This window comes from Larus michahellis, chromosome 3 (assembly GCF_964199755.1).
Source record: "Larus michahellis chromosome 3, bLarMic1.1, whole genome shotgun sequence".
NCBI lineage: Eukaryota > Metazoa > Chordata > Aves > Charadriiformes > Laridae > Larus > Larus michahellis.
In genome coordinates, this window is record NC_133898.1 from 43,643,491 (window position 1) to 43,652,073 (window position 8,583).

The following is an 8,583-nucleotide window of genomic DNA, read 5'->3' on the forward strand; positions in this document are numbered from 1 at the left end:
GCATCTCGTGATGGAGGCTTTTCCTAATTACACTTTCGGGATGGATTCTTTTCCTAATTACGCTCTTGGTCGTACCTGGGGAAAGTTGACTTTGCCCTTCGGTGATGATGCCAAAGCGACAGTAACAGAATCGGGATGAGAAACCTTCGGGCCGTTTCGAGAGTGAAGGTTACTTTCATTCGTACGTGATCCTGTTGTCGGTTTTCCCGAGTGTGTTGCAGGGCTGGTTTATTGTTAAATATCGGTGCAGGAGTGAGTATGATGTGACATGTGATGTTGCTACTCAGACCCCGGGGCCAAAGCCAAAGACAGCAGAAACTCGGGCAGCCCTGCCACCGAAAGCTGCAGTAGGAATTCAGACAACCCCCCCACGGAAAGCTACAGCAGAAACTCAAACAACTCAGGTGACTGCCCAAGCCGCAACACAGGCACAAACAACGCCACCGGCCCCGACACCAGCCCGAGCGGCATCGGCTGCCCCCCACCGGCCCCGGCATCGGCCAGGCCCACGGCGGCTGCGCCGCCCAGAGGCCCCGGCGAAAGCCACGCCTCCGCCCATACAGGCCAAAGCCACGGCCCGGCCGTAGGGACACCGCCGCCAGCGGCATGGGCTGCCCCCACACGGGCCCCGGCAAACGCCACGGCTCCGGCCCGGAGGCGGTGGAGAAAATGACTAAGACAATAGCTGAGCAAAATGAGAAAAGTGCTAAACTTCATGAAATGCTTGAAAAAGTGTCTGAGAAGGGGAAAGAATCCCACTCTTCCCCTGAACAGAGCCAGGTTGCAGTCATTAAGAAACAACGGTAGCGATTCAGCTTTTGGCCACCTCACTTGCTCTTCCTCACTTGGCGGTACAGTTCTGCTCTGACTTTGCGAGCCTGTCCAGCTTGCTGGTCTCCTGGGCACCGTTTTCCCCACTTCACGGTTCAGTTTTCTATTGGAACCAGAAGAGGGAGGGGCTGGGAAAGGCCAAGTGGGTGCTACTCTTTGCAATGATGGCGTGCTCTCCTGTCATTCCACCTTACGAAACCACGCTCTTACGGTCTTTAGTTCCCCATAGAAGGCAGGAGTGGGTCAGACAACGAGTAAAGAGAACGTCTTGTTTCTGGCCGTGTTTTCCGGTTCCTTCTGGAAAACCGTCTGGGGAGAGCTGCCTCTTAAAATCAGGGCGTGGGGGCGCTCAAAAAGCTCACGCGAATACTGAGTGAGAATGCTTGCGACAGCCTGGTAAGGAACGAAAGCAAAAGGAAGCTTCTTTCTGTATGTTTTCTGCCTTGACCCTATCTTCAAAGAAGCCCATAAATAATTCTTTGGCATCGATTTTGTAATTCCAACATTGCAAAACGTTTTCCTCTACTGAATACTGTTGGTAATCAAAAAATCAATTTGATACTTCTCTTTCTTTTCAGGACCACAAGAAAAGGAGGCTCTTGGTCACCTCCACCGGTGGAAATAAAATTCGTCTCTCCTTTTGGAAGTGCACTGGATAAAGCCATGGATCGTATTGCAAGAATATGCCCAGTGTGCGAATATGTCTGAGGATAACCGAGCAGTTTAATCCCCCATCAGAACTTCCCCTCGTGGAACACTACTCTCAGGCTTGTTATTTCAATAAAATTGTTTGCTGCAATTTCATCAGTTCCCATGTAACCACTCGTAAATAGCTTTGTTGTTGATTTCTGGTGGGGAAAACAAGCTACGGGCAGAAACCAATCCATAGTGTCTCACGAGTCATTTAGTTCTTATCCATAGTCTTACTGGTACAGAACAGGTTTCTTTTTGGCGTTGGTGAACTTAATACTGCGAAGCTTAAAGCTTGATGCCGGTGTCTGCCAAGTAGCGAAGGGTTGTTACAAATCTGCTGAGCCGGGGCTTCGTCCTTGCTGGCGGCAGGAGCCCGGCCTGGTGCACCCCAGACCTGGGGGTGTCTCTGTCCCAGACCCTTGGATGCGGCTGCTGCTTTCCCGTTTGCAGGTCAGGCCAGTAGCAAGGCTGAGGGTGCACCACACACATGCACGACAGCAACGCGGCTGGCTACGCAGGCTGCCAGAGACGGGGCCGTGCCTTTACCACCTGCCATCTTGCACTGGGGCAGCTCACAGAAAGCCGCCTCTCTGGCTTGTTGCAGTTGAAGCTCACGAGTGACACCAGAGGCATGCTGTCACTCTGCAGGTTCCCCCACGCAGCCACATTTGCAGAGCCCCAGAGGATCAGCAGAGCCTTGAGCCCAGCTGTCGTCTGTGCCCCAATTCTGGGCTCCGTCTCTCACCTCTGGCTGAGACACCGCAACTTTCCAGAGGTGGCTTTTCCTCCTGCTCACTGGCTAGCCCACCCTGAGGTCTGCTAGCGGTTTCCTCGTGCACATTTGGCTAGGGGAAAATACAACAAAAATACAATAAAATGGTGTATTGAAACGTATGTTACGATGGAGTTTAAAAAGTCTTCTCTGATAAGAGAAAACAGTTTTAGTAGGAAATGTTGAAGATATAAAATCCCTTAGTTTCTCTCAAAGTTTAAACACCGTTTTAAATTTTTTAAAACCCTCCTATCTGTAGCAAATGGCTTCTTACTAGAATGATGTGGTGAAATATCCTGTTTCAGAGCAAAAGGATTTCTAAGAGTGGTTTACCAGTACCGGATTTTTGCTGAAATCACGGGTTTTCCAGCGCAGCTCACGGTGCTTGCTTTGGTTCCGTTGAAAGTGCAGGCACACGGAATAAGCAACAGGGAGAAGAGAAAAGTCATGGGGCAGAAACTTAATGTTTAAGCTGCTGAAATACAGAGCCTAGCTTTTGCTGTTTGTTGCCTGTCTGTTTTACCTTCTAATTACTTCTTGTCTTTACAGAACACTTTCAACATGCTGGAAATCTATAATGACCAGGTAATGAGGTCGCTTTGCTTCCGTATTAACAAATCTTAGTTTTCTGTGTACGTTGATTTCTTTTTTGCTCATTGTAATTTGAAAATCATCCTTTATGCTCTCTTAACGTGACCCTTCTGGGCATGTTGGCTGAAGTGTGTGGGTGCTGCCTGGACCTAAGAGCATCGTTTTGCTGCTTGAGCCACCCGGCTGCTCTGCCGTAACACTGGCCAAGCTGTTTCATCTCTTGTAGTACATTCCTTCTTTCTCTTTTCTGGGTTGTCCTCCTTTTTTGAAGAAAAAAGGGGGTTAAGAAGGAAGATCCGAGGGCTGGAGCACCTCTCCTATGAAGACAGGCTGAGAGAGTTGGGGTTCTTCAGCCTGCAGAAGAGAAGGCTCTGGGGAGATCTTATAGCAGCCTTCCAGTACCTAAAGGGGGCCTACAGGAAGGATGGGGAGGGACTCTTTATCAGGGAGTGTAGCGATAGGATGAGGGGTAACGGTTTACAGCTGAAGGAGGGTAGATTTAGATTAGATATCAGGCAGAAATTCTTTACTGTCAGGGTGGTGAGGCACTGGAACAGGTTGCCCAGGGAAGCTGTGGATGCCCCTTCCCTGGAAGTGTTCAAGGCCAGGCTGGATGGGGCTTTGAGCAGCCTGGCCTAGTGGGAGGTGTCCCTGCCCAGGGCAGGGGGGTTGGAACTACATGATCTTTAAGGTCCCTTCCAACCCAAACCATTCTATGATTCTAAAAGATTCGTAGCACTATTAATGCATCACTCAAATGGAGACCATTTCTGTTTTCAGAACAGAAACGTGGCTGACACAAAATCGATCTCTCGCTTTCTACGTTAGAGATTGAAACCCCGCTTCTTTTGCAAGAGTTCTCTGCATATTTGGAAAAATTTAACTAAATAGAGATAAATGCAGCTATAAAACTATAAGCACCTGTTTTATATAAACGCCGTGTTCTTTACATAAAGCGAGGCAGTATTATAAAACAAGTAGTTTTGTTTCCTGTAATCTGCGATTACTGTTGGTCCTGTGCACCAGATGTTGCATTCCTAAATAAGATGAAACCCCCACAGGGTCCTCTTTGTCTCGGGTGAATTAACTGTATACTCCAGCACCTTTGAAGAGGTATTTTTTCTTAAAGCAAGTACTATCAAATGAAAGATGGAAGAATACAAATAGAAAACGTGCACATGCGAAAATGTTGACTGTAAATGCTGACAGTCTTCAAACAGCTTACCTGAGTTTCTTCAAATGCTAACTTTCTTACTGTTTTGAACAAATTTAAGGACAGATTCTTCAACTGTTACTTGTACCAATACCATCGACGTGGTTTTGAGGGTTCTTTTTACGTTGGTGCTAGCGTAAGGCAGAGTTACCAGGATTTGAGCACCTTCGGTATTCACTTTGACAAAAACCACCTCTGTCTCCTCATCTGTCTGTCTCTCTTTCTCCTAAATTGCTAACCTGCTAAAAAGAGTTAGTTTATAGCCAGATTGCTAAGACACTAGGATTCTTCTTTTATGTTTAAGGACTTTATGGTCATCTTTTCCATGTTAATCCCTATCTCATTTTTGGTAGGGTTTAAAACTAATTTTAAAAACCTCCTTCAAAATCCAATGGCAGGTAATACGTTTGATACGCTCACAGACTGCAGCCGAGACTCCAGCAGACCTCTGTTACGAAGGAACTCTGTCAACCTGACGATACGCTGAAAGGCACACTTTCATAGTTTTTCCCGCTCTGGTCTCGGTGCCAATTGCGGTCAGGTGCTGGGCAAAATGAGAAGAGATACCAGCTCAAAGTGACTGACAGCTGAGGAGGAAGGAAAGGGTGAATGTGCCAATAAGGGAGGGCAGCATATTAAGAGCTTATTCTGTATTCTTATTAACGCACGGCGTATATTTTGACAGCTAAGTTATGTGACGGAGGTAGCTCTTTTTCCTGAGAATTCTGGGTCTCTCTCGTGTGCGTGACTTAATTCAGCTTCTTTCCTTCCCTTTCTCTGCCGGCAATGCAGCACAGAGTTGAAACGTAGAGCGTACAGATGACCCCTGCTGCCAGGCGTTGGTTGTCTCTGCTTCCCGATGCCGGATCCCAGCGACAGTGCCACACAGAGCTATTCCTTCCTGCCCAGGAGCAGTTTGCTTCCCGGCCACTTCCCCAGTCCCCCGTCTCCTTCTGCAAGAGGAGGTTCCCTCTCTCCTCCTGGCCTTTCTGGGGCTCAGAACTGAAAACGGCCCTCTTTGCAGTCCTTCCAGACAGGCTTTCGCTGGGACTCCAGCACTAATTATTCCTTCTTATTCCAGCTCCCCTGAAAAGAGCTCAGGCACTTAGATGTCTGCTGTCCCAACGCGGTTCATGGCTCCGTGACCGCGTGGCTGCAGCTGCCTGGCTACGAGGAGATACCAGGAGCAGAAGATTTAACGTTTCCCGCACCAGTTCAGTCCTGCAAAGAGCTGAATTGCTTTCACGTGCCGATGAACGCAGACCCCTTGTTGTGTCTGAATTAGGACTCCATCTGACCCGGAGATGAGGCCCATGTGAACCAAGACCCCCAGAAGCCTTGTCTGGGGTGGGCGCTCCCTGACAGCGGCTGCTCTCCCCTTACTGCCTGCTGGCCAGCTGGTGCTCTGCTCTATTAAGGCATCTTAGCAGCACCGCTGCATTTCTGCCTGGCGATACAGGAGTAGTACTTAATAGCTGTGACTTGGGATTTTTTTTCAAAGGTGTTCTGTTTGGTTTTTTTCTCCACAGACACATTGTTTTTAAAAACTTGAGAAGAAAAGAAGACAGCTCTGCCTTTGAGAAATGGTCCCTGTCCTCATCTGCAGCACTGGCGTGGGCACATCCAGTTGCTCAGAGTCAGTTCCCTTATCAAGTGCTGATCAAGACAAAAGCCCAAACCCAGTGTAAGTAAGGCTATTGCAGGCAGGAGGGAGAAGAGTTTCTGCTGGCTGGGAATGAGTGGCGGATCCGGAGCACACAGGCCACGTGGGAGTCCCGTCCGGAGGAAGCCTGGAAGGAGTGGGAGCACCAGCACATTGCTGTGGCTCAGGCGAGTTTCCCAGTAACGGGCATTGCGGCCAGATCCATTAACCTCTGGTCTTCTGAGTCTGATGTTTTCCCCTTTTTGTCATCTTTAAGATTTGTTACTCACGCCCCTCTCTGCCCTTCCTTAATAAACCGTGACTCCAGGTCTGGAACTTCTGCCAATAGAAAGGAAGCGTGGCGTCAGTCTTTCAGATCTAATAATTGCTTCCTGATCATGTTTGATAAAATGATGGGGGTTTGATAAAAATTAGGGACTTAATTCTGTCGGGAATGCTGAGCCCTGTGTGGGGTGTATGGCTAACCGGGGTCGTTCAGGTGCTCCCTCTGGATGGTTGTATCGGTCTTGGCTGGCAGCTGGCACAGGCGTTTGGGCACACAGTACCGTACCCTGTTCTGCTGAGGACAGCTTCTTGTTCACCTGCTGCATCAACTGGTTTTCCTGCATTGATCTGCCTGGGGTTTGCTTTGTTAAGACAGTGAAACGAACATAATCAGGCTTCTCTTAATTTTGTGCCTTCTACCTAGGAAGCTGTCGGATACAGTTTTAGAGAACTAATGGTGACAAGGCTTTGCTGGTGTGGTATTGCTTGACTTGTGTGGTGGAGAGAAGCCTTAAATTGGCAGGAGAGAGTCACCAACAAGCCGGGCCTGTTGCACGTGTTGCAAATGCATTTGCAGTTGGGCTTGTCAGGTTGCTCTTTGTCAAAGTATGTTTCAGAATGAGATACGCAAAAGCCGCCTGGACACGGTCGTGGGCAGCCTGCTGTAGGTGACCCTGCCTGAGCAGGGGGGCTGGACCAGAGGACCTCCAGTGATTCTGGAAGGCCTTTCTCTTCATTGTGATGCTGGGATTCTGGAATTCGTGCTGGGATTCTGGAATTCGTGCTGGGAGAGGCGAGCGGTGTGGTGTGCTGGGAGTGCCTTGCTCACCACTGTCTCCCTGTGCTGGGAAGGCTGCGTGTATGTTCTGTCCTGAGACACTCAGCGCCTACGTCTGTCTGTCCAGGTGCACCGAGCAAGGTAAAAAAGAGCGTAAGGTCAGAAGTGCCTTTGGGAACCGCTGCGAGCTTCGCCACGGTAGACGGGGACTGCAACTCTTGAACGGAAGTATAGTCGTGTTAGGGAATAACCGCAGGAGGTAGCTGGGTAAAGTGGCTCCAGCGTCAAGTTCTGATCTGTGTTGGTTTTGTTTGTTTTTTCATGGAGAGGGATGTCACATCTGTGGTCTGCATCAGACACAGGGTCTTCGCTGTTGGGGGCTGTTGGGGTAGAGAGCTGAAATTCTTTCCTCGTCTCACCTTCTGCTGTAGCTTTGTGCTTGTGGAGCATCTGCACAAACTCGGCAAGACAATCTGTAGGCTGCACTTGAGTGAAATAAGGCCGACTGTAGGATTCTGGTACAGACCGTCTCTGTCACGCTGGTGGCTTTTTAGACTACAGCTTAGGGCTTGGATGAAATGTAGGGTTTTTGCCTAAACCGCCGGGAGCGGGGAGGCTTTCTGCCGAAGCGGGAAAGACCTGACCCGGTGGTACTCCCTAAATCACCTGCTCACTCACTCGCTAAATCCTCTTTCTGCAGGAGTAAAATCCGGCAAAGTGCAAATTCACTGAACCTGACGACTACGAGAGTGCAGAAAGTGACTTTTCCATCTGCTGCTCCTCCAGTGCTTGTGAGTTGCTTCCTGTTTCTCTGGGGAAAATGTCATGGAACCAGTCATTAACAACAATTCAAAAATTGGTATAACTTTTATAAACCCTTTTATAACCCTTCCCTGAAATCACTTTAGCTTCCACCTCTGGCGGAGTGAAAGAACGACGCCTGTCAGCTGCAGCCTTTCCCAGAGAGCTAGGGAGTCTCTCCGTGCAAGAGGGAGTTAAAAGTTGCCTTAAAAGATGCCTGACTGTGTCCTGGGTGGTGTCCTTTCTAAAAGTGAAGGGGTTTTTAGCCCTCCCTGCAAACTGAGTGTGCCGTTTCACCCGGGTATGAGCTAGCAGCCCGGGCTGACTGCCACAAAAAGGAGATGGACAAATTCCCTCTCCTTCTTCCCGATGCGTGGTCCTGCCTCCTTCCTTGTGCCACCTCTTATGCTTGCTGGTTGTCTCTGCAAGGCAGTTGAGCTCTCGAAGCTGGTGGAACACCACCTGCTTTTCTGGGTGAGTTTCCTGCCTGCTCAGGGAGTGAACTTGGCTCCTAAAGTGCTCTAAGGCACTGTTAAGGCAGTGCGAGGTGAGCCACAGGAGTACGGTAGTAGAACAAAGGAGCAGATGGAGAGATGGGAGGCGGCGGCAAGTCCTCTCTTTTGGTGGCAGGGAAGTCAGCATGTTTTGTGAAACCACCTCTTCAGCTGCGGCTGGCCATATTTTTAGCTTTTTTGTCAGTAAGCCCATTGCATTGTTGGCCCTTGAAACGGATTTTCAGGTACTACCGTCAGTCAAAACTGACGTCCCTGAACCCTGACTTGGCTGAATGTGATTCTGCTTGAACATGTAATTTCTCCATGTTTATTCTTCTTGGAGGTTTTTAATGCAAAAATCTATCCTCAGCCTGTGACTCGTGGTACGCTCCTTTCTTTGGAAATAGTTTGGAAGTCATAAGTACCTAAGGTGAAGACCAGTGGTAATTTTGGCTGCTAGAAGACAACTGACAATAAGTAACA